At 45.5% G+C, this 24,849-nt stretch overlaps 1 protein-coding gene across 11 annotated transcripts in view; it reads right to left on the reverse strand.

Annotated features, from left to right (window-relative positions):
• The window catches only part of ABI1 (abl interactor 1), a 142,623-nt gene that overhangs the window by 104,704 nt on the left and 13,070 nt on the right, over positions 1 to 24,849 (reverse strand). The window lies entirely within an intron of this gene.

Raw genomic sequence — 24,849 nt, forward strand, 5'->3', positions numbered from 1 at the left:
AAACAGTAACTATGATACAAGGACTATAGAGAAGATAAGCAAAATGAAGGAGTGAGAAAGGAAGAGTAGGAGGAAGAGATGGGAACACTGAACTGGTGCTGGTACCTGTTAATATGGTAGTTGTGTTATCCAAGGCCTTGTCTACACTGGCATGTTGTGTCACCAAAACCTGCCTTTTGGCTACAAAACAGTGAGAGCATTTACACTGCAATTCAACTTTTTTGGGGAAAAACACCCAGTTTGTGACAAGAGACTTCTAACCTCTGGAAGTCTTCCCCACCCTTTAATGTCAAAAAAGAGCCAGTGTGGACTGTTCGTTTTGTCGGGAGAACTGGCTTCCCCCAGTATTCTACAATGTCTGCCCTGATGGCTGTGCTCAGTGTTTTGTGATCTCTGCTACCCCGTAGGCATGCTTCATTCCCTTTCAAAGCTCTGGAATGCATCCAACAGCTGAGTGAGCTGTTCCCTTTGGGAAACAAACAAAAAAGTCATTGGAATGCTTCTGTTCTGCTACTACAGAGGGAGAGCTGGAGAGATTGCTGTGATGCTTTGACGTTCCTCAGCATGAAGATCTTACAGGGCTACGAAGGTATCCCAAGCAGCACAGGGATCCGCTCTACCTTCCCACGTCACTGCACTGTGGGATGCTTACCCATATTGCTTTACTCTACCTGTGGACAGGGAAGCTAGCAATATGGCCATGAAATGTTGACAGTAGGAGGCAGAAAGACTGGTTTGACCGGTTTTCACATGTTGACATTAATGTTGTCAACAAACCTTCCCAGTGTAGACAGTCTTTCACAATATCTTAGGCTAATTAAAAATTGGGGGGGGGGGGCGCACCGTGTAATTCACATTACAATTTCTACTAGAAAGGGACATACTTGTAAAAATGGGAACGGAGGTACATCCAAGGCAACTGGATTGGAGACTCCTAACCATCAATACTGAAACTGTCATCTACAAGGTAGCAATGCCACATGGCACAAGTACATCTTCAGAAAACAAATAGCTTCTCTATCCAGGAAATGAAGACACTGGTTCATTGTGCAGCCCCCAACAGCACTGAACTTGTAACAATGTACAACTCTCACGTCTCCATAATGAGCCTAAAAAATCTCCATCAAATCGCTGCTTCATCTCCTTGATGGATTTTAAGGACTTGGAAGGCTGGACTACAATTTTAAGGATTTATTCTAATTATTGTTGGCAACAGGCCTTGGAATTTCTGAGCTCTTCTCAGCTTATGCTCAGCTTCGTCTAACCATTCCTTGTCTGAGCTGCAATAATGTGTCTCAAAGGTTTAATTATCCCATTCATGCTAGGTAAGGTTTATCTACATGCCAAAAGTCTAAGTTGTACTGAGTATTAAGAATGATAAATCCAGAGATCCTTTTAAGTATTGAACTGCTACCTATTGAATTAGGTATGCGGCCCATGGATATCAGCTTGTTTTTATTCATAATTCATGAAGCTCTTTAAAAACCACTTTGCATATAGGCTGCTTTTATGGTGATCACATTTTGCTGCTGCTGCCACTGAGTTATTTTATTAGGACCTCAATCCACTGGGGGGGGAGGAGGGAGAAGAGGGGGAAGAATGGGAAGAGGAGGAGTCACATCAGCAATTGCTAGGGCAATAGTCAAGTCTCTATGCAGTCAAGGGAACTTCCAGCAGCTAACTGGAAGCTGCTCATGGGATTTGATCAGTATAATACAAAAAAAGTGCTTCCCAGACAGCATCAGGGTGTTCCTCCTCTTCATAGAGGAAACAGTATACAGCCTCAAAGAACGTGTGCCATAAAAGCAGAGGAAGGGACAAAAGAATTCTCCACAGAATTGAACTAATTTTAATTTACAAATAGGGTCCGTTTACAATTGTTATATTGTACAGAGGAGGTGGGGATGGATGTGTAGCCGGACAGGAACCCCCCCGTAACATCCATTTTTGCTAGCCTGGAGCATACAGGGCGCACAGAGCAGTAAAAGCCTTGTACAGAAGGCCCGTATATACAGGCTGCTGTGACCCTGAATGGCTGTAAACAGATACGCCAATTGCTGACCAAGAGGCTGCCAAGGAGTGCCCTTGACTGAAACCCATACTGATACGAACACACAGCCATCCGCGGGGAGAGGAATCTCTCGCCCAGTAAAAAAAAAAAAGTCCAGTACTCACAATTTAGTTCTCTCTCTTGCAAGTGTCAATTAAGTTGAAACTTGCTTGTAAGAACTGGCGCCACAAAAACAGACCAGTACAATTTGGCATCTTAGATAAGAAGATACGGGCCCCTATGGATATAAAGATGGGTCCAGCAGCACATTTACTCTGAGTGTCAATCTACCATCTATCTGCTGGTCGGGTTAGGTATTTGGCCTCCCGAGGTTCCACGGGGACACCCACCTCGTATTCGTCTTTCCTAGGGGGTAAAAATTGTACCTGGATGTGGTCCTTTGTCTTAAGTGTACACATAGACTTAGAGCTCTTTCAAGATTAAGCTGTCACTTGGTACCATTATTTCTATTTTCTATCTTTATTTTCTTTGTAACCATTTTTTAAGATCTAAATTTGCTAGCAGTTAAGAAATAGAGCAATAGCCATTGTAACCATATGATTTATAAGCTTCTTTAATAAACCTGTAACTGTTTAAGCTTTAACCTGACTCCTTCAGTTGCTGTAACAGAACCAAGCACAATTTAAAAGAACTTCAGGTGGTCATAAGGGACAGGTATAGGAAGAGCTTGTGTGTTTTGGATCGAGTCACTCCCAGGTGACAGATCCGTTGGGGCATCTCAGTCTTCCCTAGACTGCCCGCTGTGAAGGGATCCTGTATCCTAGCAGTTAAAATATGAGATGTAATAAGCTCTTCCTATAAACTCTGGGGCGTCTGTCAGCCTGTTGGCTGCCCGCCATGACGGGACCCCGGTCCTAGCGGTAAAAGACACGGACGTTAAACTTCTCAGAGCCTTGTGTCCCAGCAGTTAAAGACTCGGGTATAACACACACAGACACACACACAGCCCTGACCATCGGCTGACAGGATGAGAAGACAGGAGAAGCAGGATGTGCCAGATTCCTCCTGGAAAGTGTTTACTAATGTGCTTATGTAGGAATGACATTTGAGAAATTCTTCTGGTTTTCACATGCAATGCACCAGAAGTCAGATTCTTAAATCCATGTTCAGGCACTAAGTACAAGACCTAATCAATAGTCCTGATATTCCCAGTGCTCAATGCTTTTGACCCATCAGCAGACAACTTTAGTTACCTAAAGGTAGCTTTAGGAACCCAATTTTAGGCACACATTTTCTCCCTTAGAAAAGATTTGTATCCTAAAATGTCCCATGATCAAGCATAAGTTCAGACAAAATTGCAGATAGTTGGAAGTTGGGGGGGGGGGGGAAGGAGGGGAGATGTTAGTGTAGACACAGCACACTAACTTCTCTATACCAAAGCACTTTAGACAAATCTTTAATTGACTTGAAATGAATAAATGAAGAGACTCAACAAGCTTGTACAAATTCAGCCGTGTGATTTAGAATTCCATAATAGAGTATTCATACTAGAAAAGTGCAAGTATTTTATTAAAGTGATCTCTCCTATGAGGACAGCTTGTTATTTTGCTGCACTTTTTATCCATCCCAAGGGGCAAAGAAAAGAACAGGGACTTTGAAAGCTTAAGACACTAATTAACTAATAGACTAATTTTTAAAGCAAGCTATTCATAGCACTAGGCTAACTACACTTGTGTAGTATGATTCTTATCTGGGGACTGCCTATGAGGAGGGGGCAGCAAGGAGGGGAAACAGAATGGGCTTTACAATCCGATATATACTTCCCAGCAGATACCATAGTAAGGTCTAAAATGTTGTTACAACAGCTCTTAAACAGTTATTTTAGTGGTTCTTTTAAAGAAATAGTGAGGGGAGGCAAGGTTTTAAAAAAAAGTCATTCCAGAACAATCCTAAAACCCAGGACATTCAGATATTTTTCTTCTTGACAGACACAAATAGAACTCTTTAGAAGATAAAGGGGAATTATTGTCCAGATAGCAACGGGACAGTCGGGGGGGGGAGGAAGGGGAGACAGGGGGAGGGATCTTCCCAAAAAACTCAGTTAAAGACAGCACATTCACTACATCACTGAACTCCCTTCCAACTCCCAAGAGATAATGGCATGAAGTAATGGCTACTGCTTCAAAACTTCAGATGACATTTTGCAAAGATAAAAGGATATGTTATTCCAATTTACACCACAAAAAGAAACTGATGGAACCTGAGTCACCTCTCCTCCTGTAAGTAACCTGCCTAACAAAGGCAAAGGTGACTCAGTGCTCCAGACTACTTGTCCTCAGGGTTGTGTACCACAAAGCACGGACTCAGACTGTCACAATCATATTGGAGCGCAGATGCAAGATTCCAGCATATTTTTCTTTCAGAAAGGAAGTGTAAGCATTTAGTCAGTCATTCCCTCTCAGAGTGGAAAGGGGATAATACTGCCCTCGCACAAATGAAAATCCCAAATGATGACCTAAATATAAATTATAACTATTAAGAACCTCAGTCATGAGTGAGAATCCTGTAGTGCTTGAGGCTGTACAAATACAGAACAAAAAGCACAGTCTCTGTAACAGTTTTCAATCAGACTGAAGGGAGACCACAAGGAAACAGTGAGATGCCAGTCAGCCAACAGAACATGCTGTGGTCTCAGCACACCAGAACCTTACATTTTTTAAAGTCTTACTACAAAGAGGAGCTTAGGAAGAGTTTTCAAGCAGGAGATGGAGTTAATTTCGTCAATGTAGAGTTAATTTCGTCAATGTAGAGTACATAGGGAGCTTCTCTCGGGCATGAAAAGAAACATGCAAGGGAAGGCTGGCACCAAGAACTAGAGATGGGAGTCAAACTTCAGTACTGAACGAGAGATACAGTCACCCTATTTCCCCAAAGTAAAAACAGGTTTACTATCTGAGCCTCATTTGTACCTCCTGGCACCTCATATCATCACTCTCTCCCTGAACCTTATTTTGCACCCTCTTAGGGGGCACACCTAGGTTTGGCAAAACTGGGCATTTGTTCTATCTGCTCTTGTCAAGCGATGATCAGTCCACTGGAGCAAATGGAAAAAATGCCTATTCCTGCCCAAGTCATGCTGTGAAGTAGGAATGTTAGCGTATAGACATTTAAACAATTAATTAATAAGCCCCATTTTATTGGTTAATCCAAACAAATACATGCACTCTCTTCCCCCCCCCCCCCCCCACAAAGACAGACAGGATGCCAGAGCAACTTCTGTCTGTGGCAGGCCCAGGCTCACCGCTGACAGAGGCTGGGGTGAGGTGGGGGAAAATAGAAGGTTGAGGTGCAGTGGGGTGAGGAGATGGTGAAGTTTGGGACATGCAGGGCTGCGGCAGCCAGAGAAGCAACTTTCCCTAGCTCCAAGGCTGTGGCAACGAGGGGGGGAGGAAGCTGTGAGAACACCGTTCTTTCCAGCCCCAACTCAGGGGCTGCTCCGGCAGGGGAAAGACATTTGGAAAGACCATTAAGTGGTCCACTAAGACCCTCAGCAAATTTCAAGTGGTCTACACAAAAAAAGTCTGAGAACTACTGTCTTAGAGATGTTATGTGGATCAAATGAACAGTACTTGGATGTAGCCTGAATGCAAGGACCTCGACAGAGATTCAAGTTGAAGAGGACACCTAGGTTGTGGACCCAAGTGACAGACAGAAAGTGTTATCCACAACGATCTAAAAACAAAGTAATAGGGAGAGTGAGAATTAAGAGCTCTGTTATAGACATTTTGAGCTTTAGCTGATTGACAGCTATACTTAAGGAAATGTCAGCTATGGGCTCAGATTTTAGTTAGGACAGAAAGAGACACAGTGTAGAGGTAGATTTCCAAGTCCTCCACACAGAGATGGTAGTTGAATTTGTGTTTGCAGTTTAGATAACCCAGACATAAGATATACGGAGAGAAAAGAAGAACAGAGCCCTAGCGGGACATTAGAGCCCAGGACGCCACAAACAGGTGCTACTGGACTCAGCACAAGACAGGACCAAGCAATCCCGGCTTTTGCTGGTCCAGGAACACTGCGCCTCTAACATTTCAAACGTACTAAGAGCTGCCAGGTTCTTACTACATTTAAAATGCAGAGGAGCAGCGGTCCCAGAGCAGCCCCTTTATCGACTAATTGCATCGACTTCACAACTAATACCTATTCCTTAACATTCTTACCTGATCAGCATCTCTGCACATGTTGCAGTTTGAATTAGCCTCTCAAAAACATGAGACACCAAAACTGCACGAAGTATTCCAGATGAGATTTCTCCAGTACCTAGTATAATGGTACTAACACTTCCCTCTATCAACTGGAAACATCTTGCCTAATGCATCCTATTTCCGCATTAGCTTTTTTCATGGCCACATCACATTGATTGCTTGTCGTCATATGGAGAACAACCTATACATCAAGGTCTCTCTCCTCTGTCACTTCCAAGTGATATATTCCCACTAAGAAATTTAGCAAATATTCTTGGTCTTTGGCCTAAAATCCATAATTTCCACTTAAAATGGAATAGTATAATCCCATTTCTATTACTGCAGTTTAGGTCATGTAGATCTTCTTGAATGATATTCCAGTCCTCCCATCAGACCTTCTGCTACTACCTCTAAAGATCTTTGTTCAACTAATTAAAAATTGAGGTAAAGTATTTGTTTTGGTCTTGAGCCATGCCTAGATCTTCAATCTCTACCCCACCCTCAGTGCTTAGTAGTCTCATTTCTTTCCCTGTTTTCTTATTTATATGAGAAAACCTTTTATTTTTGGTTTTAATTCCCTTAAGGGCCAATTCTGCTTAGCTTTTTGCAATTCTCACCATTCCTACATTTCCTGATCTCCAAGAGCTGATCCTTGCTGATCGGTGCCATCTTCCATTCCTTATAGGCTTTCTGCTTTTTCTCAATCACCTGTTTGAGATGCTTCCTCATCCAGCTTAGTCTGCAATACTTCCCTATCAATTCTTTCCTGTTGCTTGGGATGGAGGCTTCAGGTAGTTTCCGCAACTTTGACTTAAAAGTATTTCCAATCCTCTTCTACATTCAAATGCTTGGATTCACTTTAATTCCCTTAATTTAGAACGTAAGAATGGCCGTACTGGGTCAGACCAAAGGTCCATGTAGCCCAGTATCCTGTCTGCCAACAGTGGCCACCACCAAGTGCCCCAGAGAGGGTGGACCGAAGACACTGATCAAGCGATTTGTCTCCTGCCATCCCTCTCCAGCCTCTGACAAACACAGGCCAAGGACACCATTTTATCCCCTGGCTAATAGCCTTTTATGGAACTAACCTCCATGAAATTATCTAGCTTCTCTTTAAACTGTTATAGTTTAAATTGCAAAATTTCAAAAAAGCTAATTTGAAGAAAAAATCCCTGCAGATTAGGGATATAAAATTTTGATTTGGCTAATCAAATAGTTGATGCAAACTGTATCAACTATTTGATTAGTTGATAAGGTACCTCTACCTTTGAAGTGGAGCAACAGCCTCGAGACTGTTGCTCCACTTCAAAGGTGAAAGTGCTGCGGGAAGCTCAAGCTCCCCACAGCATTTTAAATTGGCAGCGCTGCATGGCGCTCGAGGTCAGCTGGGGACACCCTGCTGACTGAGCTGCATGTGGCATTTCCAAGCGTGGAGTCTGGGGTCTGGCCCTAGGCTCCATGCATTGCTGCCATTTGAAGCACTTCTTCCTTGCTGCCTCTTTGACAGATGAGGGGCAGCAAATGGCATCATGGAGCCCCTGCTGTACATGCCAGCTGCTTTCAGGAGTGATGCCGGGCCAGGGCAGAAGTAAGCCTGTCTCAACTCCACTGCTCCATCCTCATGCTCTCCAGAAAATGCCTGAGAGGCAGCAAGGGGGGGGAGGGGAGCAACTAGTCGACTAGCCTGTTGACTATTGAATAAGCATTTGCTTGTCAACTAGTCATTCACATCCTTACTGCAGATCTATTTTTGTTTGCAGTTTCATTTAAGCTGAATTCGCTCGTGATCCCTGAGCCAAGGTTGTCCCCTTAACCAGTTCTTCCATGCAATCCTCACTACTCACCAAATACCTAATCTAAAATGGCATCACCTCTTGTTGGTTCAAAATACTGTTTACATCTATGTATGTACTTACAGTTCTGTCACTGATTTTAAAAGGACTGCAAGAAAGCAGCATCTGGTTGCCAGTGTTGAGGAAACCATCTTATTCTTCTTTAAAGTGTTCAATCACTACTGTAAATCACATTTTTAAAAAGCAGCTGTTCCCAGCTGCTTGCATTACTGCAACTTGACCCACCCAATGGGAGAGTCAAAGTAATGCTGACTCTGACAGATGGAGACAGCAAAGAAGCATGGCCAGCTGCTCAGTTAATGGCATCTCCCGCCCAAAACAGCAAATAGTACTCATGTTGGCTCTCAAACAAATGGTTCCCCATATTACATAGATAGCATGTAGCACAAATTCTCATTGTATCTTCCTGCCAAATGAGGACATATCAAAGAGACAGTGAATACACACATAATAAAATGGTTGATATTTAGGTGATTGGAATCTGTTCATACAATGAAGTGAGAGAACAGATCAGGCAACAGTAACAGGGCAAGAAGAATTATTGTACCAATAAATAGGTACAATAGGACTCTCTCAACTCTGTGCAACGACTCTGGTGATTTTTGCCACTAATTATCACATGGTCAATACGCCCAGGACAGCCTCCCTTTTCCACTGCGCTGAATATACGACTTCCCCTTCAATTCCTACCTCAGATCTCACAACTGATGTCAATCCTAATCCCTACTCATCCCTCCCTTACTCTCAAAAAAAGAGTGGAGGACACTAAATTGCAAATACAAAACTGAACACCTCTCTAATCTTTATTTGCTGTAGCTTTCTTCTCTTCCTCCATCTTCTCTTGTGATCACAAAATTTAGCAAATGTACTTTAGAGCAGAGGTTCCCAAACCTTTTAAACTGTGCCTCCCTCTAGAGACTTGGGTCCCATGTGTACCCCTGTGGCGTAGTGGGGTCTGCTCTGACCCGGGGTCCCCCTGTGCTGGTGGGAGAGTCTCACTGACTCTCCCAAATGTGTATTAACTCAGACACCAAGGCTCAGCCTCCCAGGGAGGGAGACAAAGGAAGGAAGGCGGAGACCAGTACCTGGCTGGGGGGCAGGGCTGGAAGAGTGTTTTAGTTTTCTGTCTGGTATCATGGAGGAAGCAGCCTAAGCAACAGGCTGGGATTTAGGGGCCCAGTCTCCCCCATCTCAAGGGGGGCTGAGGCATCCTAGGCCTGCCCCGTAAACAGATTACATTTATGCTGTGCTGTATCCTGGAGAATCAATAAACTCCCTATATTCTACTGGCTGGCGGAGTCCGTCCGTGCCATTGTGGGGGTGCAAGAGGTGGGGGAACCCCACCATGCTGCTACAACCCCCTCTCCACATATCATGGAAGACAGGAGGGGGGGGGAATAGCCCGGCTAGTTAAACTGGCAATTTTGGGGAGAGGGAGAGGTCACTTGTGGATGGTGACTAAGAATGCAAGAAGAGATAGACACTGTTTCCCTGCGGAATGCAGGGGGATGGTACAAAAGGCAGGTGCTGGGTGGGGGAAGCAGGGCATGTCCAGTTCACTATCCTCCCCTCGTAAGCGATCCGACAGGGTCACCGGACCCCTGGGAAATGTGGGAGCCAGTTCTGCACTCCCGGGAGAAGTGGGAACTTGTGAAGCCAGTCACTTGGTAGGAGCACTCTACATGTGTGCTGGTTCCTGCAGAGTCGCCTGCCCTCCCCCATTCCCCTGCAGCCTCTATGGGGGGGGGGGGGGGAGAAGAGGCAGGAATCAGTGCTCACAGGGAGCTGGCTTAAAAGCCCCTTCCCCGCTCCCCCAGCATGTAAACATGTAACCACTAAAATTTCAAGTGGCTACGGATTTACACAAGAACACAATAGTTAACATCCCTAGACAGGAGCAGGTTCTGGGTGGTCTTTACCTGTGGCTGAACCCAGTGAAGCCATTTGCTGCTACTGGAGAGGCTTCACCACCCCCATCACATTGCTGCTTTCTGACAGCATGAAGCTACAGATGTGCTGACCTCTCCCACCGTTTCTGGTGCCCCTGTAGTACATCAGTGCCTCAAGGCTGCCCACCTGATCCAGACTCAAGTGAAGCCGCCTCACAAAGCCGAGACAAACTTTCCAATCAAGAGAAGGCAGCAGCCTCCTAGCAGTGGTCACCAGGCTGGGCCTGTGGCATCCAGTGGACTCTGAAATGTCCCTGCTTCATATTGTCTCCCCCCGCCTCATCCTCCCAAAGGAGCGTCCAGTTTAGAGGATATAAGCTCTTCACGGCAGAGACCACATTCTCCAGTTCTGTAGAAAATATATATATTTGAAGCTTATCTACATTTTTCAAATTTTCCTATTACTATGACTGCCATTCATCAAAAAGTCATTTGTCTTTGCGTTCATCCAACTTTTCCAGGAAGATTCCTTCACAGAATGTCACTATCCAGTGTCTCATCACGCTGCTCTCCCCATCCACTGATGATGGCTAATACCTGATTGGGGCGTTATTTTAACTAGACAGGCAGAGCAAAAATATTTTAAATAAATAAATAAATAATAAAAGAAGCCTTCTACTGATGCAGATATGTTGGTAATCAGCAACAGTGACAAAAATGTAACCTAGGAGCAGAGCAGTGCATATGACAGTTGAGAGTCCTAGATGCAGTGTACTGAAAACTGTTAATATTTCAAAAACAAAACACAAAACAGGACTATGTAGCACTTTAAAGACTAACAAGATGGTTTTATTAAGTGATAAGTTTTCATGGGCCAAACCCACTTCCTCAGATTTCTTCCTAGTGGAAGAAAATTGGTATGACCATATATACTAAAGGATACAATTAAAAAAATGCACACACATGAAAAGGACAAATCAAATTTCAGAACAGAAGGGGGATGGGGGGGGAGGTAAATGACTGTGAGCTAATGATATTAGATGTGATCATTGGGGAAGCTATCCCCTCATCCCCCTTCTGTTCTGAAATTTGATTTGTCTTTTTCATATGTGTTCATTTTTTTAATTGTATCCTTTGGTATATATGGTCATACCAATTTTCTTCCACTAGGAAGAAATCTGAGGAAGTGGGTCTGGCCCATGAAAGCTCATCACCTAATAAACCATCTTGTTAGTCTTTAAAGTGCTACATAGTCCTGTTTTTTGTTTCAGATAGACCGGACTAACACGGCTACATTTCTATCACTATTAATATTTCAAATCACTGCTGTAAATTTGCAGGGGTTTTCTTGGTTCTCCTTGAAGGCTAGGAGGTATGGCAGAAAGCATAGGATCTGGACCTATGCGTAGTTAGCTTAGGGTAAGCTCAGGTGAACCATGTACAGGCAGTCCCCGAGTTACGCGGATCCGACATACGTCGGATCCGCAGTTACGAACGGGGCACTTCCTCTCCCTGGTCTCGAGCAGACCAGGGAGAGGAAGCAAAGCGGCGGCGGAACGCGCGGCCAGCTGACAGCCCAGACGCGTCTGGGCTGTCAGCTGGCCGCGCACTCCGCTCTGCTGCCCCCCCTCTGCAGACCAGGGGGAGGGGGAGCAGAGCGGAGCAGAGCAGAGCGGCGGAACGCGCAGCCAGCTGACAGCCCAGACGCGTCTGGGCTGTCAGTTGGCCACGCGTTCTGCCGCTCTGCTCTGCTCCGCTCCGCTCCCCCTCCCCCTGGTCTGCAGACCAGGGGGAGGGGAAGCAGAGCAGAGCACACGGCCAACTGACAGCCCAGACGCGTCTGGGCTGTCAGCTGGCCGCGCGTTCCGCCGCTCTGCTGTGCTCCGCTCTGCTCCCCCTCCCCCTGATCTGCGGGGGGGGGGGGAGCAGAGCAGAGCACGCGGCCAGACCTGGGGGACGGGGAGCAGAGCAGAGCAAAGCCACGGAGCCCGAGGGCAGCAGGATAGCCACGGCGCGTCTGGGCTGTCCCGCTGCCCCCGTGCTCCGCGGCTTTGCTCCGGACGCCTGTGGTACAGCAGCTGGGGCGCTGCCGGTTGGTCCCATAGCGCCGCTCTGGGTGCCACTGGACCAACCCAGCAGAACCCCAGCTGCTCTGCCCCAGGTGTCCCCTAGTCAGCAGCTGCTGAAAATGACCAGTGGCTGACTACAGGAAGCCCCTGCCCCAGGCTTCCTGGAATCAGCCGCTGATCAGTTTCAGCAGCAGCTGACTTGGGGATGCCTGGGATTCTTAAGTTGAATCTGTATGTAAGTCAGAACTGGCGTCCAGATTCAGCCACTGTTGAAACTGATCAGTTTCAGCAGTGGCTGAATCTGGACGCCAGTTCCGACTTACATACAGATTCAACTTAAGAACAAACCTACAGTCTCTATCTTGTACGTAACCCGGGGACTGCCTGTATTTTAAAGAGCAGAATCTTTCTGATACTGAGTTCTTATGCATTTTCCTGACTCAAAGTAGCATGTTGTGAGTTTTTTTAATTTAACTTCTGTGCACGCAAACTCAACAGTAAATAAGTTGTTTAATTCTACTCTCTACAATGTCCCAAAAACTGCACTTCCAATGGGGTTTGGCAAGCACACACGTAATTATCCAAGTCCTGATCTTGATAAGCTTTGAATCAATGCCACTAGCAGGGCCATGAAGGCACAGGGATGTCGGCATCAATTAGGTCTTGATATTAAGACTGGATATTTTTGTAAAAAGACATGTTACTGGAGATGTTCAGAAGCATGTAATTTGTTAAATGTCAGCTATATTATTAATCGATAAGAATTAGCAGTGAAAGCACTCAGTCCTGGCTCATGACCGGCCCCTGCATCGACCCCATTGCAGCTCTGCATCAATAGGAGAGCCACAGTGGGGTTATGCTGGGACTCAGTGCAAGCCTGCATGCATGCCAGCTCCCCAGTTCCCTAATGCAGAGCCACAGCAGGGGATTGCTGCCAGGACCCAGCACGAGCCGAGGACTGAGCCAGCCTATCAGCCAGTTGGCTTAAAAATGTACCTGCAGAGCCACAAGGAGAAAGGAGGTTGCACGTAGTCCATAGAATTAGCCAATAAGCATCTGCTTATCATTTAATCTGATAAGCAGGTGCTTATTGGTTAATTAAGCAATTAGCAATTAACCAATTTAAGTGTAGCAGTGCAAGGTGGCAGCAGCCCATGTCCACAAGGGCTCCAAGCTCCTTGCAGACATACAGGCAGTCCCCGACTTACGTCGGATCCACACTTACGAACGGGGCTCTCGCCCCGGAGGTCGAGGTGGCGGATTGCTACCTGCGAGCTCCGGGGCGAGAAAGCCCCGTTCGTAAGCTGCTCCGGTGCCCCTGGTCTGCTGGAGACCGTCTCCAGCAGACCAGGGGCACCGGGTGGGTTCCCGCGCTTCTGAGGCTTTGCCAGAGCAAAGCCTCAGAAGCGCGGGAACCCGCCGCTGCTGCGGCTTCAGTCCTGGTGCCTGTGGTCTGCTGGGGACCATCCCCAGCAGACCACAGGCACCGGGACTGAAGCCGCAGCCGCAGCGGGGTCCCGCGCCTCAGACTTTGCCAGAGCAAAGCCTCAGAGGCACAGCACCCCACTGCCGCTGCGGCTCTGCTCCCCGTGTCCCTGGTCTGCTGGGGGGGGGGGGGGGCACAGCTAGCGTGCCCCCCCCCCAGCAGACCAGGCTTTTGTTTTGGACCCTGGGGCAGAGCAGCTGGGGCACTGCCGATTGGTCCTGCAGCGCCGCTCTGGGCACTACTGGACCAACCCGGCAGCACCCCAGCTGCTCTGCCCCAGGTCCTGATTCAGCCGCTGCTGGTCAGTTTCAGCAGTGGCTGAATCGGTCCAGTAGCGCCGAGGAGCGGTGCTACTGGAGCAACCCAGCAGCACCCCAGCTGCTCTGCCCCAGGCGTCCCCAAGTCAGCCACTGCTGAAACTGACCAGCGCTGACTACAGGAAGCCCGAGGCAGAGTTGCTCTGCCCCAGGCTTCCTGGAATCAGCAGCTGATCAGTTTCAGCAGCAGCTGACTTGGGGACACCTGGGGTTCTTAAGTTGAATCTGTATGTAAGTCAGAACTGGCGTTCAGTTTCAGCAGCGGCTGAATCTGGACGCCAGTTCTGACTTACATACAGATTCAACTTAAGAACAAACCTACAGTCCCTATCTTGTACGTAACCCGGGGACTGCCTGTATGTTGCTTTGCAGCAGCAGCTGCCGCCACCTCTGTCCATAGGGGGTCCAAGCTCCTCACGGACAGGAGGTGCTGCCACAGAGCAGCCTCTGTCTGTGGCAGGCCCAGGCTTGCTGCCAACAGAGGCTGCTTTGCAGCAGCCTCCCATGCCTTCCCCTCCCCCCATGCTGGTGCCTCTGATAGATGCATTTTATAACACCGTACTTGATAGCTCTTGGGAGCACATTATGGTCCTCTGGTAATGACCAATTGGATAGTTATTTTTAAATGCTAATATTTGACCCGATGGTTGTAACAGCTCCACAAGTGTTTAAATACTGAGGGTTGAGCTACACTACCAACTCTTATAGGTATAACTATTAGGGATATAATACTATAACCATTCAAATGGTTGACTGATACAGCCACTACCCAACTTACCACCATCCGTACTTATGACCAACCTCCCATTAAAATATTTTCGAATGGAGAACCATGCACATAAAGTTTTTTGAACAGCGTGGGCAGCGCGTTTAAGGGTATTTCCGACTTATGACCAAATTCAGTTACATCCAGGTGTTCGGAATGTAACCTGTTCATAAGTTAGGGAGTGCCTGTAATCCTGCACTTACCCCTCTGATACCTTTACCTGCCACTGTAACAGTTATACACAGGCTCCTGGCCCTGGCTTTAGCTGGATGCCATCCCATGCTGATGGCTTGGTATCGCACTGCTAGCTTTGGAGCAGGGTAGCAGGCTTTTGATGCATGCCAGGAGCTGGCTTTTGAGCAGGCTCCTGGTGTGCACTGGCTCCTGGGGAGCCAGCTGCCACCCGGGGAGCCAGCTGCCACCCCACACTGCTGCCTCTGTTTCCAAGACATGTCATTTTAGATCACATCCATTTAAAAAAAAAGCTTTTATTAGAGCTTGACATGGGCTGTCACACTGCTACTTCATGTGGTTAAAAGAGTGCTATCCTATCCACAACTGTATGAACAGCCTTTAACTGTTAGAACACAAATATCACTATCCTTGCCAGACTCCAGTAATGCCTTAGTCCTGTTTCCAGTGTAGCTATTTTTGCAGCCAGACGCACACTCATCTGGTCTGGTTACAAACAAGGATAGTTGTGTTCAGACAAGCAGATTTTTTCCACATGAACACAGGTCAGCTATCCATCCCAACTGTATTGCTAGCTGAGTCTCTCTACAAGCTGACCAATTGCAATATAGCATCTCAGAGTATAACAAGGTCAAAGATCTAACATAAGGCAGCACATTCTGGCCCCATCCTACTCCAAGAGATCTGGGCATTCCCACTTACAGAGTAATAGAGGTGTGGAAAGAGCACCAAATAAGTTACTGGAAAACAAGGACAGCCTAGGCTACTGGCAAGGGTTAGCTACCACAGATATAAACTATTATCCGGATGTGAATGAATGGAAGCCAGGCTGGTGCTAAACAAATTGACCTGTTACAAAGCTGCAAGCAGAGTTGTAGACCAAGAATTAGTGTCTATATTGGTAGCAAAAGAAATTACAGGGAAAATGCTATCAACCCAAATCATAGGCTGGCAAATTCTAAACAAACACTGAGTGGTTTTAACATACAAATTAAGTATTATATTGGGGGGGGGAAAGAAGACATTCCTATAAAGCAAGTTCTTAACACTGAAAACATACACAAAACAAAACAGACAGCTAAGGATTTCACCACTCCCTCTCCTAACCATCTTTTATAAGCAAACCTTTGTCTATCTTGTCATTTCTGAAAGTGACTAGCAAAAATAGTTTTCTATGGTAGACAACTGCATAAATTAATCTTTCTATTTGTAGGAAGGATTTTCCTGTTGTCATGGACAGCCAGACTCTGTTCATCAGCCTTCATGATGATGCATTTTCCTTCTAATTTTGTATTATTTCTATAAAAAAAATTAATTAGTATCTTCTGCTCATTCTCACTCCCTCTCCTTTTCAAAACCACTTAGGACCACCTCCTGACTACCCACCCCTACACATCACAAGGGATTTTAAGGTCTTTTTTATGGGATTGCCAGGTACCCCTGACATCTGCAGTACCTCCGCCCCAATTTCTTCCCTCTCAAACTCAGTCTTTTTTAATACTAAAAGCTCTTTTGTCTGACGGTCTCTGCGCATGATCTACACCACTCCTGGGAGAACATGTCGCTACCCAGCGTGGCCAGAGACCCGTGAAAGCAGGATGTTTAAAAAAAGTGTGGCTATCTAGCTCGGGCAGAAACTCTGACTCACAAGCCCACCCACAACCACCCCAAGCTTCAGAGTCTGAGCCGCAACAAGTCAGCTCAAGCCCCACTCATGCTGCCTGCCCAGGCTGGGAGGGTCATTCCCAACCAAGGATGTTAAATTGCAGTTAATGGACTACCGTAAATTAGCAAATATAGCACACATCCAAGTATAACACACACTCATGTATTACCCACAGTTTTTCTATTGTATGTAAAAAAAAAAATATTAGAATACCCGCAGATATACATAACCTGCAGGTTTTCATAAAGAACACTAAATGACCAAAATCTGTATTGGCTTCTTTTCATTAGGTATAAACATAGTATAGAATAGTAGGGTATGGTGAGTCATCCTTTATGTTTATGGTACCACTGAAACCCTAAACTGTCTATAGTGCCATAATTGTCCCGACTTTGAAGTTGCCGGTATTTGCCAGTACAGATATTGCTTGCATGAAAGGCAAAACCAGTATAATTTTGCCAATCAATTAACATTATCACAGAATAAAGTCATCAACTATCGTAACGAAGAGACTTCTGCCGCTTTCATAAAAGAATCTGGTGGTCTCGTGAAAGCAGGACGTTTAAAAAAATTAGAATCTGGTTACCACTTGCCAGCTATAAACATTGAAGATTACGACATCAATACTGGATCTTGGTATACCAGTAATGAACCACGGCTGAGGTCGCTGAGCTATAAAAAGCAATAAGCACTACCCTATTGCTGGTATATAAGACCTACACCAACCACAAAGTTTAAAAAAAAAAACTTCCAGTTTAGAACAAATAGTCCAAAAAGTATTTAGTCCAAGAAAATATTTTTAAAGATGCCTAAGCGCAAATCATATACAGCCGATTTTAAACTGTTAAATATGCAAAAGAAAATGGCAATAGAGCAGCAGGCAGAAAATTTTCCGTTAATGAAAAGTCTTTTAAAATACTACAACAACATGATACCAGTTATATGAGTAAAAATCAAATTGCATATCACACTGACACACACACACACACACACACACACACACACACACACACACCTCTGCAGGGGGTGGTGCGTGGCAGGGAAAAACTTAGGACAACCCGTGGGCTATATTCGCTAATTCATGGGTAGTCGACAGGCACTTCCACATTCCTCCTTTGAAATGTATAAGAGACCCCAGCTCTTGTACATTTCAAAGGAAGAATGCGGAATTCCAAGTGCAGCCTGGGGCCAGCAGAAGTCCCGCTGACTCTGGGCTGCACATGACATGCCAGCTTTGAAATGCACAAGAGTCCCCAGCTGGGGATTCCCCAACTGATCCCGGGTTCGTGCAGCATTTTCCCAGAACCTGAGATCAGCAGGTGAATCCCCAGCTGACTCCGGGCTCCACGCACAGCAGCAACGCACAGCTGATCCAGGGTTCAGCTGTATGGCACTGCTGCTTTGAAGTACCCCATCTCCTCCTCCCACCCCGCCTCTTTTGCTGCCTCATTTGCTTATTGGATAGTCGACTAGTCAACTAGTCCTTAACACCCCTATTCCCAACTGTAGTGTGGCCATACCTTGGCTTGAATCAGTACGTCCAAGCCTCCCCAGGAGCATACGTCTCTGAAGGAACTTAAAATTTACACTTAGACTATCCTTCCATCATGCCCGACTGCTTTCAATTCCTGACAACTTGGTAACCGGAGATGCATGAAATCCCTTGTCAACAATGATTCCGCAACTCAAACCTAACACAAGTTGGTCTCCAAATGCAATGCATGCAATTGCAGTGCCTGTCATAACACCACTCCAGCGATGTTCTAGATTGAAGAACTACCCAGGGAAACAGGATACTTCAAAATTCTACCCCACTCTTCCCAGGCTCTTACTACACATCACCAATCCATGCAGAGCTATTCCAGGCCTCCCTCAGCCTCCTACCTCCCATTCTCAACAGGCTTCCAGTCAGCAAGGTACCAGGTTAACCAGCTACCCTGGTCTCTATTGGCTCCCTTCCAAACAGGTCACCACGTCCGGCAGCTGTGAGGGAGAAAGCTCTTAGAATCACTACATGGCCTTGCTGGGGGAAAATCAGGAGCTTCTTCCTCAACAGCAGGAAAAATGTCACATGGAACGGCACAAAACTCAGTAACTATGATTTTGTTTTACTCAGCCCATAGCTACAGTACAGCTGCACATTTGTTTGACTTCCTTTCTTCAGACCTCCTTCACTCTCAACAAAATAGTAGTTAAAGACTTAGAAAGTTTACTTTAACATGCTTGAAGTGATAATTGCAAGGAGTGGATTTTTTTCTTCAACTGAGTGTCACGCCCCACAGGTTCACAGTAGTACAGGCCTGTGTGTGAGAGCTTTCATTTATTATACACCGATAGAGAAGAAAAACAAAGGTCATGCTGTTCAAGACGGAAAAGGAATGGGACCAAAAAAAACAAAAACAAAAAACCTAGAATAGCTGCTGTGTCATATCAAGTGATATGGTTTCCACTGAGACCAGAACTTCACTGTGCTCCTAAGTGGCAATCGTATCTTTAATAATAGCAAGTTTACAAGCACTCATGCTCAAAGAGTTCTGAGCTCCTAAAATAAGGAAGCATCTCTTTTAGACTCACAGCCACAGACAGCATGCAGTCAAGTCTTCCACTTGGCAGCTGTACTGCCTCAGTAATGAGCCTTAAGATTTTAAGAACAATGAACAGAGTGTAGCACAGAGAAACGTCAGGACATACTGCAATGGAAAACACATTGAGGGAATGTTATAAGGTCCTGCCCAATAGTAGCACTGCGAAGACACACACTGAAGAGATCCCAAATACCAAATTTGGTATCCCCAAGTTATTGCAGGGAGCCACTAAACATGTTATCTGAGTGCTTCTGAAATGGCCGAAATCAAAAATTGTTCACATGGCAACAATCTTCTATAACATTAAAAAAAATTCAACAGTACCCTTATCCAGAGTGGATGAGCCAAACCCGACTTGCAAATATCTAGGTGTTGAGGGTATTCACCAGGGTAAGCTATTAATCCATGGCCTCTCTCTATTTAGCTGAACCTTGACACTTAGCTTCACATCTGAAACAAGCCAGCCCAGTTGGTGTAAGGATTCATAGCTGGAACAACAAGCGAGACAGGACCTTACTGAATATAATCCCTTTGGGGATTAGTCTCAACCTTCTATTCTGTCAATACTTACTTCTCCACTGAAAAAGGTATGGAATAGTGTTCCTCCCGATACCTCTCCCCTCCTCCTTGACAATGTCATACCTAAAAAGCTACTACCAGAGAAGGATCACTGTCTCCAGACCCTCCACAGCAAAACAAAACTTACCCAAGTTTCATTTTTATTAAGCCACAACCATTCCACCCCAGCCAACAACAGAAAGATGAGCTGCCCAAGAAATATCTTTCTACTATAGGTGGAACAATTTATTCCCATACAATTGGAATATTTTGTGAGGTCTCAAAATGGATTTTCCTAATCAAGGGAAGATCTCTTAAAGGTTACATTGCACTTGAACAAACAAGATCTTCACCAGAGTCCCCCGTCTCACACTTTACTCCTCAGGGCCCCTCATGTTATTCTGTCCCCATACAAAGGTCTGGGTCAAGGCCTTGTCCCTACTCAATTTAAACATATCACTTTAGAAACTGCTGGCCCATGTCATGAGCTATTATTCAACTCCATGAAGGTGGAAACCGCCTCTCTCAAAGAGGGCATGCCAACAGCCATACAATTTAAGTTGTAGCCAAGTAGGATTTACAGTTAAATAATGGTAGAGGTAGAGAGCAAATAAGTGCAATAGACAAGGGAGAAGATACTTTCAGATGAGATTTTAAGAGGAGACACAGAATCAATAAGGTGGTTAGATACAGGAAGGCTGTTCCAGACAGCATAAGCTGTGGACAAGAACACTCCTATTAATGATCATAAGATTGCATGGCAGTGCAAAAAAGCAGCCAGCAGCACTCAGCAAAGGAAGGGGAGTAGGAAGAAATGGCCCATGAGACAGACTTCAGTTGTGTCATAGAAGATTTTAAAAAAGTGACAGCAAAGTTGAGACAGACCCTGATTAGAGCTGTGAAAAAGTAGTTAGATAGCCATGTAACTGAATTTTAGTGGTTACATATTGCAGGCTCGGCAGTAAAAAGTGTATGCTGCAGAGCCTGCAGCACAGCCGGCTCTTCAGAAGCAGGTCTGGCAGCCACTGCATGGAGGGAGCCAGCTCCCAGCTGCTGACCTTGCTCCCTGGGAATAGGCTGCACTGTAGATTCAGTAGCATAAGCTTTATACTGCAGAACCCAGAGCACAGAGCAGCAGCTGGCTCCCGCCTGCCATCCCGCTCTCAGAAAGCTGGCTGCTGTCCCATGCTGCTGCCTCTGTATCAGAGGCAGCACTGTGGGGTGGCAGCTGGCTCCCCGGGAGCAAGTATGCACCAGGAGCCAGCTTTCAAGCTGACTCCCAGCCCAGCTTTCAACAAGCCAGCTGCTATCTCTGATACATGCCAGCTCCCAGCCCTGTAACTGTTAACAGTAACTGTTAAGCGCATGTTTAAATGGTTAACTGGTAAGTAAGTTACATTATTACATCCCTAATCCTGATATAAAGTTGTACTGTAATCTCTTTGTACCACACTTTTTGTAAAACTAGCCACTATTAGTAGTTTATTCCATCTCATACCAATGTATAGTAAAATGTTTTGCTGGACAAGTCTGAAAGATTTAATTGAAGGCTTAACTTTTTTTCCCATTAAGATACTGCAAGTTGGGCTAAGATACGTAAAAATACCTTCATGTTTTTATAATTCCCTCACCATAGAGTAACAAGTTTACTTCTGTAGTTCACACTGCTGATAAATGATTCTCAGAAGGCTCCTGTTGATACTAAGGAATAACTTAAGCAAAGTGATTTGCATGCCATCAGGTAGAGGTGCCATTTGCACTCTTATAGTAACACCTCTTAATTGACAAGTGATAGAGAATAAGACAGAGAATATCTTATTGCCCTTATATAAATCCATGTATGCCCACATCTGGAATACTGTGGACAGATGTGGTCTCCAATCATCTCAAAAAAGATATACTGGCATTAGAAAAGGTTCAGAGAAGGGCAACTAAAATGATTAGGGATTTGGAATGGGTCCCATATGAGGAGAGATTAAAGAGATGGACTTTTCAGCTTGGAAAAGAGGAGACTAAGGGGGGGGAATATAATAGAGGTATATAAAATCATGAGTGGTGTGGAGAAAGTGATTAAGGAAAAGTTATTTACTTGTTCCCATAATATAAGAACTAGGGGCCAACAAATGAAATTAATGGGCAACAGGTTTAAAACAAATAAAAGGAAGTTCTTCTTCACACAGCACGTAGTCAATCTGTGGAACTCCTTGCCAGAGGAGGCTGTGAAGGCTAGGAGTATAACAGGGTTTAAAAGAGAACTAGATATAGTCATGAAGGTTAAGTCCATAAATGGCTATTAGCCAGTATGGATAAGGAATGGTGTCCCCAGCCTCTGCTTGTCAGAGGGTGGAGATGGATGGCAGGAGAGATGGCTTGATCATTACCTGTTTAGTTACTCCCTCTGGGGCACCTGGAATTGGCCACTGTCAGCAGACAGGGTGCTGGATGGACCTTTGGTCTGACCCGGTATGGCCATTCTTATGTTCCAGAACTTTAAAAAAAAAGCCACCCCACTGGAGAGTCAAAGTTCTGCTTGGACTGGATTCACCACACCAGTTTATTCCTTAAAGCAGACACTTGGAGACTTACCCAAGGCTAAAGTGCAAGCCCTGGTTAGAGTGCCAGTGTCTGGATCCAGCCCACAAGCCAGATGTTCCCTTCCCCTGCAAATTCCACCATTTGACACTAAGCAGACAGGTCAAGGGTACAACCACCCCATCCCTCCACCCCCACACAGATAAAGGAACCAAGTATGGTTCCACTGCTCACAGAGGAGCAGGATTCCCGAGTCCACAAAGATGGACCATGCTTCAGGTCCACATATCCTAAACCCACGTTTCTCAAACTGTGGGTCCCAAGCCCCTGGGGAGTCGCAAGAAATTTAGAGGGGGGAGTCACGAGCACCTTAGAGGGGGGTCACGGAATCACAAAGTTTGAGAACCCCTGCCCTACACCCAACTTCACAGTAGCTCTCTGAACAGTGGGACTCAAGGCAGATACTAAAGAAACAAGGGCTGAGCTACTGGATCTAGTGCTACAGATTCACTAGTTATTTTCCCCCTTTCTTCCCCAGCCCCCTGCTGCCCTGCTTTGTGGGTGGGGAAAGAAGGAGCAATCTCTGACTCCCAGTCACCAAACAATCTGCTAATATCAATCCCTGTGACTCAAGTCTTGGCCAGAGAGATAGGAATAAGGAGAAAGGACTTGACTCTTTGTAACCAACCTGATTTGTTAGTTATGACAATGGTTATCACACAATGGCTGGTTTGGGGCCACAGTCCATTTCCCACTGGCTAGGTGTCCAAATCATCACCAGCCCAAAAATCACTGCACTTGGTGGTCTGACACAAAACTAAGAGTTGAGCATAAAAGAGTTACCTTCTTACCCTGGAAAAGAGAACTGAAACCCCAATACTAATCCTTGCTATTCTGTACACACACACACACACACACACACACACACACACACACACACACACATTGCCAAGACTATCTAAAGCATGCAGGGATGTGAATGTTTAACCAGTTAACTGGTGGGGGCTGGGCTGCTCCAGCCCCATGAAGAGCCAAATGTGGACAGGGGCTGCTTCAGTTGTCCGGAGCAGCCCCTATTCACTGCTGGTGGGGCTTCCCCACAGGCAGGGGCTACTCTGGCATCCAGCAGGGGGGCCCAGGAGCACTGTAGATAGCAGCAGTAGGGTACCCACTCCAGTGCATCTTTAAACAACGTTTATCCAGTTAAACAATTAAATGGGATTTTACATTCCTAAAAGTAAGCAGCTTTCCCCTATGACCAAGTCCACCAAAAGAAGTATGGAACAAAAGACAGTGGTACCTTCAAGCACCTTTGCTTACGCAAGCATGTCAGTGTTTCTAAAAGAATCAGTATTTTGGGTTGTTACCTAATGCAAATAATTAAAACAAGCAGAAAATTGGCCTTTAAAGGTTCTGCTGGGAAGCAGATAATTTAAAACAAAACTGTTCATTTGGGAGCAGAAGAGAGAGGTTACTTTTACTGCTAAAGAGTTTAAAGACATTTTCAGGGGCATCATTTCATTGTTAATGTTTCACAGCCATGCACAATTTCTGCTGAGGCAGAGAGTAAGGGGGGCCTACTCAGGGGGGGGAACCCTCTGAACACAGCACTAGGAGTCAGAACAATCGGGTTCTGTTCCTAACTCTGCCAGTGAGTCCTTGTGTGACCTCAGCTTCTTATCCTTTTGAGGAACAATTCTGAAATTCGCCATACCACGAAGGGGTAATGGGAGATTGTTAGTACTGCTAAAACTCCAGTGTAAGGACAACTAACATTATACAGGTACGTATTTTGTTCATGCTTGATTAAGCTATTCATGACCCTCATCTTCCTCCTCTCCTTCTACATAGTTTGTTTCTGCTGGTACTCAACTCCAGACCATTCCTGCAGATCTCTCCACCCTCACCACACAACTCTCAGAAGTAATTTTTTTTAATTCACATTTTGAAGCCATATCTCAGTTTCATTCCCATTCTAAAAGGCTGTGTCTCCACCTCAGGCTCTGGAGGTAAAGGACAGGACTGATCCCTCTTGCACTCAGTACGTCTCTTTTCTCCAAGACTTCAATACTACCAACTACTGTACTCCAGCTCCTTTCAACCTACGGAGAAAGTATCAAGCTATACACCTTTGATGCATTTTAACTAGGCTCTTCATTTTTAAGTCTCCTTTCAAGAACATTTGCATGTAGCAAACACTAATCCAAGTGACAAAAAATAAGTCTAATTGGCCCTGCTTTGCATGGTAATAGTAGAGAATTATTAGGTGGAGAAGCACAGGAATAACCCTATTGAAGTGGTAATGGCACTAGGAATGTAAAATCATTGGTTAACTGGTTAAATATATTGTATAACTGGTTAACTGATTAAAGAGGAGTGTGGTTGGGGGGAGCTGCTCCCTGCCTCCACCCACTGCTAGGCTGGTGTGCCTCTTTCCCACTCCCCCTCTCCCCCCACAGGCAAGGGCTGCACACCTGGGCTGGAGCAGCTCTTGCCTGTAGCAAGCCTACTGTGGCAATGGAGCAGCCCCTGCCCACAGAAGGTGGGGAACTGTTCCCACTTCCACCAGTTAAACCTTCACATCCCTAATGGCACAGGACCTGAAGAGAAAGGGAAATCTTTCCACCTCACTTAAAATAAATGATTCAAGTTTATGACAACTGGTCTATGATTGAACCAAT

The sequence above is a fragment of the Pelodiscus sinensis genome, chromosome 2 (assembly GCF_049634645.1).
Source record: "Pelodiscus sinensis isolate JC-2024 chromosome 2, ASM4963464v1, whole genome shotgun sequence".
In the NCBI taxonomy this organism is placed as follows: domain Eukaryota; kingdom Metazoa; phylum Chordata; order Testudines; family Trionychidae; genus Pelodiscus; species Pelodiscus sinensis.